Source organism: Micromys minutus (assembly GCF_963924665.1).
Source record: "Micromys minutus genome assembly, chromosome: 24".
NCBI classification, from domain to species: Eukaryota; Metazoa; Chordata; class Mammalia; order Rodentia; family Muridae; genus Micromys; species Micromys minutus.
This window is the reverse complement of record NC_137959.1, coordinates 35,517,598-35,535,065: the sequence shown is the minus strand read 5'-3', so window position 1 is coordinate 35,535,065 and position 17,468 is coordinate 35,517,598.

Genomic DNA, 17,468 nt, shown 5'->3' with positions numbered 1-17,468 from the left:
AACCCGACCAACAAGCTCAGCAGATTGCAGACAGTCTAATATGGAAGAATACATATCTTCATGCAGGCTGTGAGCTGATACATTAGCCATGGCCACTAACCATTTTTTCTTGGTGATTTAAATTACAAATCAATCACAATTAGCCCTAGCACTCTGAGCATTCCTAAGAACCAAAGTATTAGTGAATACTACAACATACATACATATATACATAATATATACATTCATATATGTATATATGCATATGATATATTATATATCATATATATCACATAGCATATATGCATATATATGTGTGTATATTAACGGTGGACATATTAATATGTATGTGTGTGTGTCCATGTAACTATGGACATTTAATTCCAGTACATATCCCACTTTTAACCCAGCAGAAACTGACACTGAACATGATTTATAGAAACCGAATTTCTACTAAACAATCACAAAGCCATTAGTAGGCACACTGCTTCCCAAAGCAATGCATTCTAGAAACATAGTGGGTGACTCAGTGCTGCCCCTTTTTAACTTTACAAGCACAAAGGGATTAATATCTTTAATTTACTACATTTTAAATCCACAAAACATAGCCATGTGAGTATAAAGCACTAATGGAATTATTTGTTTTCTTTATTTATGAATACAAGCACAATGATTTAAATTCATTTTGAACAGAATCTCAGTTCAACTCTGTACGAGTATGACTCTCCTCCATATATACACTGCCTCTTTCAAAATATGTTATACATTTTTAATGTGTCTAGTGAGGATAACATGATCATGGAACATGCGATTTTGGAGGCATCCAATTGCTCTGACTTTTATAAAGCCAATTACAACAAGTAGGAAAAATTGTAAGTATAATATGCCAGGTGGGGTGGCACACACCTTTAATCCCAGTGCTTGGGAGGCAGAGGCAGGCAAATCTCTGTGAGTTCAAGGCCATCTTGCTCTACATAGTGAGTTCTAGGACAGCCAGGGCTACACAAAAAAAATCTGTATTGAAAAATGAAGCAAAACAAAACAAAAGGTGGGTATCATCTTAGCTTGATGTCATTTAAATAATATGCCTGGGTGAGTAGATTTCTATTTTCTATACAGCACCTACGTGGTAATTAGTCAGTGTGCCTCATATGCCGTCCTGCTATAGTCTTTACTCCAATCCTGACGCAGTCTTCCCTTTTCCCTGTGCTCACCTTCCACCTACCTTTTGTTCATTATGGAGTAATGATGTGAGGAATAACTTTAGAATTTAGCTAAGAAAAATACCTGATCTCCTCAAGGTTGGATCCTTTGCTATCTTGCTGATACCTCAACTAGCACACAATCTTTATTAGTGATTTATCTATATTCGGGTTAATTATTTCTATTTTCATGAGTTTTTATATCTTCTCCTCTGCAGCAGCAGGTTTTGAATTAGGTGAAATCACTCCTATATCGGTTTGATATATGTCATTTCTACATTCTAATCACGTTATGTTGTGGAGAACAACTACATTAACACAAATCCTTCTGGTAAATACATCTAGGATGTGTGTTGTTAACCATGTCACCATGTTGAGTGGTAGACTGCTTTGACAACCCAGTTCTGCCCAATGACAATATTGCATTATATATATATATATATATATATATATATATATATATATATATATATATATATATAATATGGTTATTGCCTTAAACAACAAGATCTAGTAGAAGATAATAACTGCTGTAATTCCTAAGACATGATATAAGGCAGATTTTGAGATAGTTGCAGTAGGATGAGGGGGCTTGAGCTCTGGGGGCAGAGATCACAGGTGTATTAATATGTCTGCGGTTGTCCGCAGGACTAGGTAATAGAAACGTGTCATCTGATAGGCTGGGGCATGCCTGAAATCCTCACCCTTGATGTGAAAGGCAGGGGAATTCTCTTCACATACAACATAAATATCTGGTCCAATCTGGGCTACGTAAGAGAGAAAGGAAGAGTAGGAAGAGTAGGAGAGGAAAGAACACTACAGTGACATTTCAGGTATATACAAATTTATATCTTAGAAATAAAATTAGGACTCATGATCTTAAAAAGAAACTAGTCTTGGAAAGTTGTAAAATTGCCATTAACTGTGTTGTACTCCAGTTTCTTTTACTTCCAACCCCCAAATGTATTACAAACATAGTAAAACACTTGCTGAAATTAAGTGTTTTTCAGCTCAGATTTGATTTCTAATACTTCACAGGCTTTTTCAAAGAGTAGAAGGTATTCAATTTCATTTATTAAACTTCGGAGAGGGTACAGTCTGTATACAGTAAGAACCCCTGCCTTCTAAAGCTTCCATTTGCAGGTGTTAAGGTGTTTAGGAAGAATATATTTGATATGTAACTTCTGATTTATACAAATTATAGTAGACATGTGCTCAGAGAACTAGATTAAACTCTGTTCATTAAATACAGATAGAGGATTCACGTTCCTGGCATGAAATAAATACATCTTTCCATATTAACATCGGTGTTACCAGAAAAATTACAGGTACACCTAACATGACTGTGCAAATTTAATGAAAGCAATTCTAATGGGCAGGTGCTGTTTTTTTTTTAGTTTATGGTCTGTAGTTATAAAGTTGCAAAAGTCTGTTATCTATAGTCTGGCTTCCCCAGTTTTCACAGCTTTGCCTTCTAAGCAATTAGATTGCATCATAAAAACAATTTAATTTATATTTGGGAAATATCAGCCCCTATCAGGCAGCATGGTAGCATCCCTCAGCCCTTGAATCATGGAGACACGTTCCATCTGAACATCCATCCATCAAATCACCTCCATGTGTCAACTCAAGGAGCTGTAATGTTTGCATGGACAGGAGATTCTATAAAAATCAGCACCCATAAGACAGCTTCATGGCTCTTGTTTTTATGTGAAATGGAAAATTTAATTTAAATGCATACTGGAGAAGCTTGCATTTATCGAATACACAGGATATATAATGTATCTCTTTAGTCTAACATCTGCCCTGAGAGTATGTGTGCAGGGGTTAGTTCTGTGAGCATGCAGGCTAGATTTGGTCTTTTAATCCTAGTATATTACAGGAGGAGTAGAGAAAAGGCCCTGGAAGAGATATAGCAGAAACTGGTGGGAGGAAGGGAAGGATGCAGGAAGGGTACCCAAGAGAGCTTCAACAGCTGCAGAGCATCACCTAGGGAAAGGATGAAGTGCTAACAGTGACCCATATGCTAATTATGTTGGCATGGATCCAAACATCATATTATACCTCATAATGCATTCAAATGCTGTAGGGGAGCTTGGAAAGTAATGACATATTACTCCAGAGCCTGGTTCCTAACCATCATGTAACCGGTTTCCTCTTCACAAGCCCCCCATCCCATCCCCCTCCCCCTGCCTCTATGAGGGTACTCCCCACCCACCCACCCACTCCTGCCTCAGCGCCCTAGCATTCCCCCTATGCTGGGGCAGCAAGCCTCCACAGGACCAAAGGGCTCCTCTCCCAGTAATGCCAGATAAGGCCATTCTCTGCTACATATCCAGCTGGAGCCAGGGGTCCCTCCATGTGTATTCTTTAGTCCCTGGGAGCTTCGGGGTGTGGGGGGGTGTCTGAATGGTTGGTATGTTTGTTCCTCCTATGTGGTTGCAAACCCCTTCACCTCCTACAGTCCTTGCCCTAACTTTTCCATTCAGGTCCCCGTGCTCAGTCCAATGTTTGGCTGTGTACATCTGCATCTGTATTGTTCTGTCTCTGGCAGACTCTCTCAGGGGACAGCTATACAGGGCTCCTGTCAGTAAACACTTTTTTAAAAAAAAAATTAATGGATATTTTATGTATTTACACTTCAAATGTTAAACTATTCCCCCTCCTCTCCCCTCCCTCTCCCCGTTTCTATGAAGATGTTCCCACTCCCACCCACCCACTTCCACCTCATCACCCTGGTATTCCCCTACACTGGAAAATCTAGCCTTAACAGGATCAAAGGTTTCTCCTCCTGTTGATACCATCCTCTGCTACATATCCAGCTGGACCCAGGGGTCCCTCCATGTGCTTTGGTTGGTATTTTAGTCACTGGGAGCTTTGGGGGGTATGATTGGTTGATATTGTTGTTCTTCCTATGGGGTTGCAAACCCCTTCAGCTCCTACAGGCAAGCGTTACCTTCTCCTTTGGGGTCCCCACACCCAGCCCAATGATTGGCTGTGTACATCTGCATCTGTTTTGGTCTGGCTCTGGCAGAACCTTTCAGGGGACAGCTATACAGGGCTCCTGTCAGTAAGCAGTTCTTGGCATCAGCAATATTGTCTGGGTTTGATGTATGCCGATGGGATAGATCCCTAGGTGGGGCAGTTTCTGGATGGCCTTTCCTTCAGTTTCTGATCCACTCTTTGTCCCTACATTTTCTTTTGACAGGAAGAATTCTGGATTCATATTTTTGAGGTGGGTGGGTGGCCCTTTCCCTCAACCAAGGGCCATGCCTATCCATTGGATATAGTCTCTACAGGTTCTCTCTCCCCCTTGTTGGGTATTTTGGCTAATGTCCTCCCTGTTGGGTCCTGGGAACCTCTTGGGTCCCTGGCATGTGGGACTTTCTAGTGGCTAGCCCCAGTCCCCCCCCCTTCCCCCGTTACACCCCTACTTTCAAATTTCTGACCCTCTGTATTTCTCCCCATCTCCTCCCATATCTAAACTGCCCCCATTTTCCCTCCCCCTCCTCTGTCCCTTCCAGATCCATCTCTTCCTCTACTTACCAGAAATTATTTTCTTCCCCCTTCTGAGTAGGACTATAGCATCATCATGCTGTATTAAAGGTTTGTGTTATTTCTAAGGTAATTTACTTCAAGTTTCCATTTATAAATTTACATAGATGAAATTCACAGGTTATCTGCCTGACACATCTCTTTTCTTTCAAACATAACCAAACATTTTCTAATTGTATTTTAAAAGATTTACTTATGTTCTGTGTGTGTGTTGCCTGCATGTGTGCCTATATACCACACACATGCAGTGCAGAAGGAGTCCAGAAGAGGGTGTTGAGACTCCTTGTTAGCTGTCATGTTCCTGCCTGAAGCTGAACCCTTTTGCTATCCCTCCAGCTCTTCATGTTAAAGAAAGACTATCTTACTATTATTATTTGGCATGGAGATAAATTATTCTGACAAAGACAACCTAAGAGAGAAGAAGTTTATATTAGTTCACATTTTAAGCCATAATCCAGTATGACAGAGAAGTCTCTGTAGCAGGAGCTTCATGAAGCTGGTCACATGATTTCCACAGCTGGAGAACTCAGCTTTATTTCTCCATTCCTCTGAATTTTACTGCATTTTAAATCCATGTGCTGTGATGTATGGTGGTCTGTGTATGGTGATGTGTGATGTGGGGAGTTTTGTGATGGTATGTGGTGTGTAGTGTGTGGTGGTGTGTGGTATGTTTGGTGTGTGGTGTTGTGTGGTATTGTGTGGTGGTGTGTGGTGTGTAGTGTGTAGTGGTGTGTGGTATGTTAGGTGTGTGGTGATGTAAGGTGGTTCGTGGTGGTGTGAGTTGATGTGTGGTTATGTGTGGTGGTATGTGGTAGTGTGTGTGGTGCTGTGTGGTTATGTGTGGTGGTATGTGGTGGTGTGAGTTGATGTGTGGTTATGTGTGGTGGTGTGTGTGGTACTGTGTGGCGGTGGTAATATGTGTGCCACAGCCTATATTTGAAGGTAAGTCTTTAGTTGGGACACTATCATTAAGAGCACTATATATCTGTCTATTCCCTGGGTTTACAGTTTGATGTAACATCAGCCCCTCCCTACTAACTGCTGTGGTTTTGTTTGCAGCTAGTCCTGCTGTGTTGGAAGAGTGTGAAAACTTTGGAAGATAGAACTTAGCTGGAATTAGAAGCAAGAAAAAGGCCTCTCTCTCTCTCTCTCTCTCTCTCTCTCTCTCTCTCTCTCTCTCTCTCTCTCTCTCTCCATCTCTTCCCCCTTTCCCCTCTTCCCTCTCATCCCACCTCTGTCTCTTTCTGCATGACGTCTGTCTGTCATGAAATTAAAAAAAAACAAAACAAAAAAAAAAAAAAAAAAAAAAACATCTCGTTCTCCCCTACACTTCTGCCACCAGGATATTCTTGCCAAGTGCATGGAGCCAGGCAACCACAGATAGGCCATCTGAGCTGAGTCAGAACCACTCTCCTCCCTTGCGATTATGACAAGCATTTGATCTCCTTGGTGGAAAAAAAAAGGTAGCCTATCGGTTATCCATAAGTATAACATGGCAGAGGATATTGACTGTGTGTTTACTACAGTATCACAGTATTAGAAACAGCTTGTTACCCTTTAGATCAACATTCCTTCATAAATAGTGAGAGCAGCCCTGCCGCCCCAGCAGGGATTTCCTCTTTTCAATAGCATCAAAAATATACCTTGGTAATTCAGGGGCAAACAGGTGAGGGGACCCTCATTAAGTACTCTTTATGTCTTTTAGGTGAGAGCTCTTCCTAAGTAACTTTATGCTACTTAAATGAGAAATGGAGATGCTTTGTTAGGTCTTTTTCCTTGCTTTTATGTATAGGCATAGATGTTAGGAATATATAAAAATGTTTCTCATTTTTAACTGCCCAATAACAAATAGAGAATAAAAATACCAATTTCAAGCTCTCTCTCTCTCTCTCTCTCTCTCTCTCTCTCTCTCTCTCTCTCTCTCTCTCTTCCCTCTCTACCTCTCTCAAGAAATAAATAATTAAAACCAATGGGCAAAATGGGTGCCATTAACTTCCCAGCTAAACCTGAAATGAAGTGGTGGGGTTTCACCATTGATCACGGCCTCCTTCCAAACAGGAACTATAAGGTTGTAATTATTCTGAGAGGACAAGTTTCAAACAGCTTCTCCTGCCAATACGGCCGATTGAGGTGATAGATGGCTTCATGAGGAGAAAGGGCTCCAGGGCGTCAATAAGTCTTTTGCCTGGATCTGTTCCTTGGCTGATGAAGTTTCACACTTCTTCAAGATCTCAATTTAGGCACCAAATACTGTTGGCAGAGTTCCTTAATATGTCTATGATTATGAGGTGCTGAATGGCATCCCGTCGATATGTACATAGATATAACTCAAGTTCATCTTCTCTTCTGAAACTTGTCTCTGCTTGCAAGTTTAATTCACTCTGCAGTAAATAAAACAGGTGGATTTTAGAACATCACGCTGACTTCTCCCGAATAAACGTTTGATCCACCAAGGGAAAATTCCTCTAGGAAAATGGCATTAATATCAGCACCAAGTGGCTGGGTCAGGATAAAGGCCTCAGTCTAAGTGGCAGCAGTAACTCTCTGGCTGTCCAGAACCACACATCCATTCTTTGGCTGCATGTCCTTCTTCCTTGTATGTGGACTAATGACTATCAGAAATAGCAACACAAATAATTATAGCTATCAAGGATTTTCACAAGCTGTTTGGAATTTTCTTTTTTCATGGCAATAAAAAAAAAAATTCAACTTGCTGACCAAAAATCTTGCTGAACAGACCTTCTTAGAAGCTTGTTTAATCTTCCATTTCATTAGGAGTCTTCTTTGTCTTGCTACCATTCATTCGAAGCAAAGGAATGCAAAGGGATGCCTTCTTGTATTCTTCCATTTCAAGTCTTAAAAGCTGCCCCCCCAGTTAGATATTCACCCTCCGCAATAAGGATGTGATTTCTTGGTTATAATACGGGTTTTGTCTCCCTCATCCCCACCCCAGTAACTGCAAGCACATTGAAATCCTAGTTACATATTGCTTTCAGTAACCAGGAGCTGCTGGGCTAGAGGGGTTTGAGCTTTACCATTGTTGCCTGGGATTACGCCATGAATGCCAGACCATCTGTCAGGGAACTGCTGCCAAGAGTGGATATTTATCTGGCTTCTCTGTCAATTTAAGAGGACTTAGCAAGTTGGCCACCTGCCAGCAGCTACAGAACCAACCTTCAGAGAGATGACTGCTGAGGAAATGACTGGAATGGTACAATTTTCATCTCCCTTTTCATTTATCCAATTTCTGCACATCTGCACATAATGAAAGGGAAGACTAGGCAACCCCCTCTGCACCTCCACACCCATTCATAATGAAGCTCTCTCTCTCTCTCCCGTTCCATTACTTTCTTCCTGTCCTAACCCCATCCATCAAGGTCCAGCAGAAATCAAAACCGCAGCAGAACCACAGTGTTACTTCTACATTTTGGGCTCGTCCTGCCCACTGCCTTAAACATTTATTAAGTATCTTCTGTACATGAGATTCCTATCACCAGATACCTAGCAAATCCTGCAGAGCTCCCAGGCAGGAATGCAAAAAGTAGCTCTAATTCACAAATTGTTTGGCAAGTGTCTTCCCCATAATATTCATGAAAAACTCATTGCAAAAAAAAAAAAAAAAAAAAAAAAAAAAAAAAAAAAAAAAAAAAACTGGAATGAGGAAGCAAGTTTATAATCAAATACAGGGTTGGGAGAAACTCTCTCAAGAAGTATTTACTGAGTTTTCCAATGAGGTAAGAGTGTAGACATAAAACAACCAGACACTAGAGTTTAAAGTCCAGCCCTGTAGTCAGACAAACCCCACTTCAATTCAGAAAAGTTCTCAATAGGTGGTGGGGGTAATATTTCTGAGGGAATGATTTGAAATGCATGCCCATTTGCAGTAACTGGATTGTCTGAGTTTTTTTTTTTTTTTTTTTTTTTTTTTTTTTCATTTGTTTCGAACATTAACAGAAAAAGAAGTTTTAAAAGAGTTTCCCAATACTGTTGTATTTAGTCTACAAAAGTTCCCATTAAAGGCAGTTTCAGTTATGGTGGTTGCAGTTACCCATGATCAACTGTGTGGAAAAAAAATTAATTAGTCCAGAGACAAACAATCCATAGGTTTTAAATGACTTGTCATTCTGAGTATCAAAATGAAATCTTGTGGTGTCCAAAACTACCTGCCCAGGATGAGAACCATCTCTTTGCCCGGTGTACCTATACCGTAGCACTACCCGTCCATTGACTGCCTGAAGTCATCTTGGTTATCAGACCACCTGTCTTTAGATCAAAGTGTTTACCTTTAAGCAACCCTTATTTTATTTAGTAGTGGCTCAAAATGCAAGAGTATTAATGCTAAAAATATTTTATAGTCTATTTTTATGATTATTCTGTTTTATTATTAGCAATTGCTATTAATCTCTTTTCATGATATTTATAAGTTAAACATGATCTTACTAATTATGTGCCAGAAAACCATAGTAAACACACATATATGTGCTTTAACATAATATTGTACATGGTTTGGGAGTATATCCTACCACAAATTTAAAAAAAAAAAGATAATTAAAGATTAAAAGTCTTTAATTTTTATGGAATGACTTTGGGTGTAAACTGCAACTATGAATTTGGCAGACTATCTTAGGTACAAAGGAAATACTTTAGAAGACAAGAATCATCAGATATGGTATTTTTATGATAGGAGAACAGCTTTCAAATTGCCTGCTGGAAACATCTACTTAAACTGAAAACAGGCCACTTTTTTCTGGGATTTCACTAATGTCCTTGAAGAGAGACATGGGAGAAATCAGACCTGTCCCTTCTAGGCAGGGGTTGTGAGAAATCGTAATGGTTATTCTAGAGTCAAACTGGTTTACAGTCCTGACATTGAAAGAAAGAGAGCCATTTTTCCTTGCTTTGCTTAAAATCTAGAAGGTTCCTCTGGGGAGGGTGGTTGTGGTGGTTAAGAACATGCCATGGGCATGTGAGGGGGAAGAATTACTTAAAATGGACAGTTATACTCTGATAATATGGACTCTCCAAGGGAATTTCAAAAAGACATCTACTAAATACATTCCATTCCAGGAATTTTCAGTTTATTGCTCAAAAAACAGCCTCATTTTGGGACTTGTTAATACATTTCCAAAAGCTTTAGATCTCATGAAACCTTCCCTCATGTATGATGGAACCTGATTCCTGCAAATGTTGCAATAAAGACCAGATGATTTCAAGGCCCAGTAGAAAGAAAAAGTAGGGAAAATGATCTCCAAAATGGATACCAAAAAAAAAAAAGCAGAACCCCCAGCATATCACATTGTGAGGACAAATCGGGATACCAAAACCAAACCAAAACAAACAGCAACAACAAAAAACTACAAATGACATGCCTTCAGAAGTCACCAAGGACCTTCAGATAAAAGGGATAAAATATCACACAGAGTGATACCCAAGCAAGAACAAACGCAAAAGATATCCAGGAGCTGCAGACAAAGCATAGAACAAAGTATCAGTCACCTAGGAACATTCAAACACACAAAGGTTGATTTTAAAGGGCTCCAGGAACCATGTTAGACCTTTAAAGCCAGACTCTCATTGGTATAAATACAGGGAAGTCCTTCATTAGACTTCAGAATAGAAATGAATTTCAAAGATAAACCAGAAAAGTCACCTATCTGTCACTTATACAGTTACCTAAGCATTAGCATTTAATAGACATACATTTAATAATTCTTTTAAACCTGTTATACTAAATATGCTTGTTCCATATATAGCCAATGAACTGGACATCACAGGAAATAAACTGAGTCAAATTAAAAACAACAACAAAAGAAAAACCAAATGAACAGACCTAAAGACAATTAATTCTGCTCATTTGCATATAAGAATTACTAAATAAATGTTATACCACAGTTTAGGCTCACCAGGACAAAGGTCATTTGGCATGAAGAAATGTTTACCTTTTCCATCACAAAGAGATAAGTATTTTAAAACCTGAATTTATGTCTTACAAGTTTAATTTTTATTATGTGGCTTGTGTATGTGTTCATATGTGCATGCACATGCAAGTGCTTTTGAAGCCAGAGGTTGACATTTAAGCACTTTTATGAAGTACTCTGCACATTCTGTTTCAAGACACATCTTTGAATGAGCCTGGGGATCATGGTCTGGCTAGGCTGGCTGTGTAGCTAGTCTTAGGGATTCAACTGCCTTCGCCTCTTCAAGAAAGAGACTTAAGTAACATCTATAGCACACTGTTTCTCGTGTGCATGTGAAACTCCACTTGTACAACACTTTCCCAACAAAGCCATCTCCACAGCTCAGAGTCCTTACAAATGTAAATAAAAGTAATTTTATACCAATGACTCCATTAGTTTGGCCCCACAGAGAAGAGAGTTTAGAGTTCTATAATTGAGAAACTAGTTTAGTTTTTGCAGAAAGTACCCACACTTAGTTTGCTAAAGAGCAAACATGCCTATGTGTCACAAGATGATGAGACTTTTTAAACTGTCATGTGCAATTTGCTGATGAAAAACACAGTATATCTCTCTAGAACAGAGAAAGGGCATAACAGAAATAGAACTGCAGTAGACACACAACTATTCCACAAAGCATTAATCCAGGTATGTCTAATACCAAAAACTCCAAGAATTTTCCATAAAATAGTTTAACAAGTTTCATTTAATTCTGCCATATCTTCTAGTCTTGTTCCACCTCACCATCAGATTCTACTTAACTCTACTCAAGTTATCTGCTTGATTTTTATTATCCTACAATTATCCTATAATTACTGAGACTTCAGGGCTTCAGTATTTCAAGAGAGCCATGTGATGATGTGATGTTAATTAGAGCTGTCCTCCTGCCTGCAACACATCACAAAAAAAAAAAAAATGTCTATGGGGACTCAAAAAGGATTTCAATCAATAAGGCTTTCTAAATCCATATTTAGATTGTTGATATAACTTTCAGATTGTTCTCTGTGTTCCTTTCTTCAATCGATGCTTCAAAATACAGCCACCAAGTCAGTTCACACTCTATTTAATCTCCATTCAGAGTGCAGAGTGTGGACTGGTAGCTCTTGGATCCTTGAGATCTGTTGGAGGTGAAGATGCTCAGGACCTTTATCAGAAGTGGCTGCAACATCTCCCATGATTTTGTTTGCTGGTTGAAATTGTCAATTATGGTCTTCAACAACGTGCCCTAGAGATTTCTCAGGCTATTGACCACTTACATCTTCACGTCTCGGACATTCTTATAAATATGAATAAAGATAATTTTGTACCAATGACTCTATTAGGTTATATATTTAAAGTTTCTGTACTTGTCTGTTAATCTTAATTTTACAAACGATGATGGGTGATGATGTGAATTGAATGGGAGTGGTCGCATAGGCTCTTACATTTGAATGCTTACTCTCAATTCTGTGGAACTGTTTGGGAAAGATTAGGGGTTGTGGCCTTGTTGGAGGAGGTGTCATTAGGGTTTCGAAAGACTAGTATCATTCCATGTGCTCTCTGCTTTGAGACGTGAGTTCTCAGCTATTCCTGCCATTGTTCTGCTCTCATGGACTCTAACTCTCTGGAACTGGAACACCATTAAACACTTTCTTTTACAAGTTTCCTTGGCCATGGTGTTTTATCACAGCACTAGAAAACTAAGTAGCTAAAAAAGGAACAAAACAGACTATGAGAATAAATGAATTAGTAATCTACCCCACTATTCTATACCCATGTCTCAGCTTCTGGTTAGGGTATACTCTCTGAAAGCGTTTACTATAATTCCTTTCATATTACTTCCCTTCCACAGCTCACTCAGACTTCTACTGATAGCCAGGTTCAGATTGTCAACGTGCTTATTGAATACTTCTAGCTAGCCAGAGCCATAACAATTAAAAAGCAACTGTAGCTAATTATCTCCTTCCTTTGTTTTACTGCTGTAAGTAATAAGATTGAGTGCACCGACTGAAGAGATTTCCATGTGAATTTACTAATCAGATTTATCTGATACATCCAGTTCAAACAACATATTACCCCCACCCAAAACCATCCAACTCTTGGAAATGAGATACTATACTTCCAACGTATCTCAAGTATACTATGTTCTATCTCAGCATACTTTTTTGAAATTGCGTTTTGTTATTGTATTTTATCGTTTTGTGGTGTGAATGTATGTACATGTATTTTACACAAACACACACACACACACACACACACACATACACATGCATTCTTATTTCCTCAAGACAGTCTCTCACAAACCCAGAAGCCCCTCATTTTTACTACACTGACTGACCAGTAAGCTCCCAGGATCCATTTGTCTCTGTTTCCTGATGCTAGAGTTAAGGCAAGTGTAGCAATGCCAATGCTGGATGCTAGACACTCAAAATCGGGTCCTCATATTTTTAAAGTGTTCTCACCCCCTAAGCCATCTTTCCGTAGCCCTTGAAAATACATTTCAATATCTATGTTTTTGGCTGTGTAGGGCCCTTGTATTGGCAGCCTAACAAATATATAGATTTAGCAATGGACCGAAAAAGTCAAAGGACCTCTAAATTTTAATGTATGTTACTGGGAAATCTAATTTTCCAAATTACTTTGAAAGCAATCATTGAAGCTTGGGCCTTAATTACAACAAAATATATAAATAAATATTTTGCTGCTCTGCAGTCATGTGAGCATATTCATGTCCCTAGGTGGAAAGTTTTGTTTACATTCATGTTATTGCTACTTGTGTTTAATTCCCAGAGACTGGGGAAACCTGATACATTTTACAGCTGGGAAGACACTCAATCGGATTGAACATTAGCTCACTCAGCACACTAGGCATTTGCTCTTGAATTTCAAAGGACTTAAAATGATGCTTGAAGTGGAAGCTGAATGCTGCATTCTCTCTTTTATTCCACTTTGAAAACATATAGGAAGCAGAAGAGTGAAGGAGAAGAGTGAGTTAGACCGCATCTCCGTCCCAGGAAAACAGAGCTACTGTCCCTGCCCCACAGCACAAGCCAGGTGCGAAAGAGTTTGGTAGGTTCCATTAGAAAATGTATATTGAAAGTTGTCATTGGTCGAAAAAGAAATTCATTGGCACTTTTCTCTAAGATTGTATGATATTATGGTAAGGAGCAGACATTTTAAACCCACATTTCAAACGTCTCCCTTTCCCTGAGGTGAATGCTGAAAGGACTTCATTGCCAGGAAGTGCAACACGCGAAATCAGAAGATCTAGTTCCTGGCTTCCTGAGGAAGACCCTTGAAGAACTCTCAGCAAGCTCCCACATGGGGACTCTGTCTCTATGACACCTAGAAGTTGTTTGCTTCCCTGGCCTTCCCTGCCTTTCTGGCTGACACTTCTAACAGTGTCCAGTTCCTGCATGTGGCCATCCCTACTGGGTTTCCTCTAGTCTATCAAGCCAGGGAAAGAACAGTACTCAAGCCCTTGACTGGAGCTCATTGTCTACCAGTACCAGTGACTGCTTCAACTTTGTTGGGGATACTCACAAGCCAGGTAGAAGCTCTTGACTTAGGGTGGTGTTGGGAGGGGGCATCTGAAAATACACAACTGAAATGACTCATTTTCATCAACTTCTGAGAATGATCACACACACACAGAGGTGGGTGAGCAGAGTCACAATTAGTGCTAGCTTTTTCTGTCCTGTGAGTAGATTGATTTGGAAACTGCCTCTTAAAAGGTATTTTTGGGATGTATGCTTTGATTAGAGTAAAACAGTCCATGTTCTTTCTCCTTTATAAGATGTAATCTGTGTGGAAATTGTACATATGTATATGTGTATATGTGTGTGTGTGTGTGTGTGTGTGTGTGTAAAACCAAAGAGCTCACTGTTGAGAATGACAGAGTACCCACTGAAGTATAACGAGAACTGCTTAGTACCATTTAAGGTAGCTTTATTTGTGATTCTTTGCTAACTGCACAGTACCACAGATTTAAGGAAATGAGGTTTATCTGGGACCAAAGTTTTAGAAGTTCAAGAGGAGGGCTTGCTCTGCTGAAGACATACTTTGCTTTCTGAGTCCTAAGACTGTGTAGGGTTTCCCATTGTGGGAGAAAGTATGCATGTGTGTATCCCCCTCTATCTCTCTCCTTATCTTTCTCAGTTTTATTGTGTGTGTGTGTGTGTGTGTGTGTGTGTGTGTGTGTGTGTGTTCAGGCGTACACAGGGTGTAGGATACATGGCATCCACTTTAGGGTTCTTTGGTTGGCAGGGAGTTGCTTTTGTTAGTGCCGGTATGAATGTTTTCCTGTGTAAATGTCTGTACTATCTGTGTGCCCAAGGAGGCCAAAAGAGAACATTTGATTCCCTGCAAATGGAGCTACAAATGGCTATAAGCCATAATATAAGTGCTAGAAATTGAACCTGCATCCTCTGGAAGAGCAGCAAATGATTTTAAACACTAAGCACTCTTTCTTGGCACTACATTTTCATTTTGAAACAGGGTCTCTCATTGGTCTGGAGTATGACTGGACTGGGCGACCAGGAAGCACCTGTCTTCACCTCTCCAGGCTTGGTGATCCGCACAGAACCACCAAGCCCAGCTTTGATCATTAACTCAAGTTTTCCCAATCTCTCCTCTAGTCCCTACCACCTCTTTGAGACAGTCACTAATATTCAAACGTGAAAACTCTGCTCTGGGGGCTATATATTACCCAATCTCCCTCCAAAGACCACACCTCCAAGCCTCTTGGTTAGATTAATTTTACCTTCTTCATACTTCAAAATATGGCTTTAACCTGAACAACAGGTATAAGAGACAAGTCGTAAACATTCCACTCGATAACTATAGCTGTGGCCCAAGACAGTAGAGAGCAGGCTTGGCTAGAGTTCACATAGTCAGACTCCCGGAAGAGATAAATAGTTATCTGTCAGAGGTCTCCTTCAGAACAGGCTCAGGAATCCCAGAGCTCTGCCCTGATGTCAGAATTGAACCATGTCTACATTATTGTGTAAATTCCGGCAAAATGAAATTAGCAGCAACAGAAGGATGGAAAGCCAGGAAACCGGAGTGTGAAATCTATTTAAAATGGGCAAGCCAAGGGAGAAGCTAAGAGTTTTTTGAAGAAGAGGGAGGAGGGGCAGGAACTGACTTCAGCTGAGCTGAGCTGTGGTAGAACTGTCTGTAGGAGAACCTTCTAATGGAGAAGTCTGTAGGCTGGGGAGCACAGCTCATCTCCTGGCTTTCAGAACCCATGTGATTGTGTGCACTGTGAACATTAAAAGAAGCTGAGTGTGAGCTAAATACACACTCTGGCCCAGCTCTGCAGTTTCCCCTTCCACTGCTAAGTAACTCATAGCTGCAGTAAAATTTCATACTGATAACAGGACAGAACCCAGAGCAAGATGAATACACAATCTGCACTAATCTGAATTCCTGTCTATAAATCTAAAATTAGCCTAAATCTAGCACACTTTAAACCATTTATTATGGGGACCAATCTTTTCTTGTATTTGTAAATTAAATATAAACTCTTCTGAAACCCTTGGTCTTCTGGAAGGTAGTTGAGTTTCATTCTAGAAGTTGCTACTGGTATGTATATGAATGAATACACACTCTCATGTGGCCTCTCAGGTCTCTTGATAAGGGAAAGCACAAGCTAATTACTAATAAAATGAATTTATTGTATATGTGTTTACACTCTTTAGCCATCAAAATAAATGAAAGAAAATTACTGATGAACATAGCATGCATCATAAAATGTTTATTGTGGTTAATTGGTGATGCCCCAGAACAATTTGCATATACATATGTATGTATTATGTGTATGTATGTGTATATATATATATATGCTTGACTCACTAAAAACATATTTTAATACTCTCCAAAATAAAATTCCAGACTCTGAGTAATTGGCATTCATTAAGGTTTCCTTAATTAAATACTTGTTAAGTAGGTTATTAGTGATCACTAAGTGAATCTATAAAGGAACTTGTAAGGACGTGGAACTTGCCATGTAATGGGCTCTCTATTCATGGTTATTACTACTGCAAGGAGCAGGGGATGATAGATAGGCTGCATTTTGCTTAATGTTTGCTTTGAGGTATTTTATTGTTCTAAATAGGTAGTAAATGTCCATTTAAAAAGAAAAGCAATCGTCAGCAAGCTGCATAAAAAATAACTCGAGGACTGTCTATATTTCTCCCAGTTTTAATCAAGTCAGCGAAAGCAATCATCCTCAATCATGCCGAGCCGCAGCATCACTTCCGAGCGGAGCCAAGCTGACTCCTGTGTAAACCGCAGCAGGGCACATGAGAAGCAGGCCCTGAGAACCAGCGCACAGAAGCAACTTGCAAACTCACAGCAAAAAGAGCCCCCTCTTCCTTTTTCTCTCTCCCTCTCTACCAATTCCATTTCCATCCGCTGTTTTTTTTTTCCTCCAACTCGCTGTCTCTCCCAAATCCAAGCTGATTTCAAGTCGAATGATTTTCAGCCTGAGCAGAATGATCACTGAAGGTTGTGCACACCCATGCCATATCTACACAGATAACTGAAAACCCCACTTGCTTTTCTAATTTGAAGACACTGCCCATATGATGCCCAAATTGTACCATCTAAAAACCCAAATTCAAAAAAAAGAAAATCTTTAAAATTAAAACACTTGCATCTAAAGCTTGTAATAATGCATTTAACCGGACCTATGCCGTGAATGTCTTTTACATGAACTCAACAACCACAGCCATAGTTTTACAGCAGAGTGCAAACAACCAACCTTTAATTCTACAGACTTGGCAGGACATGGCTA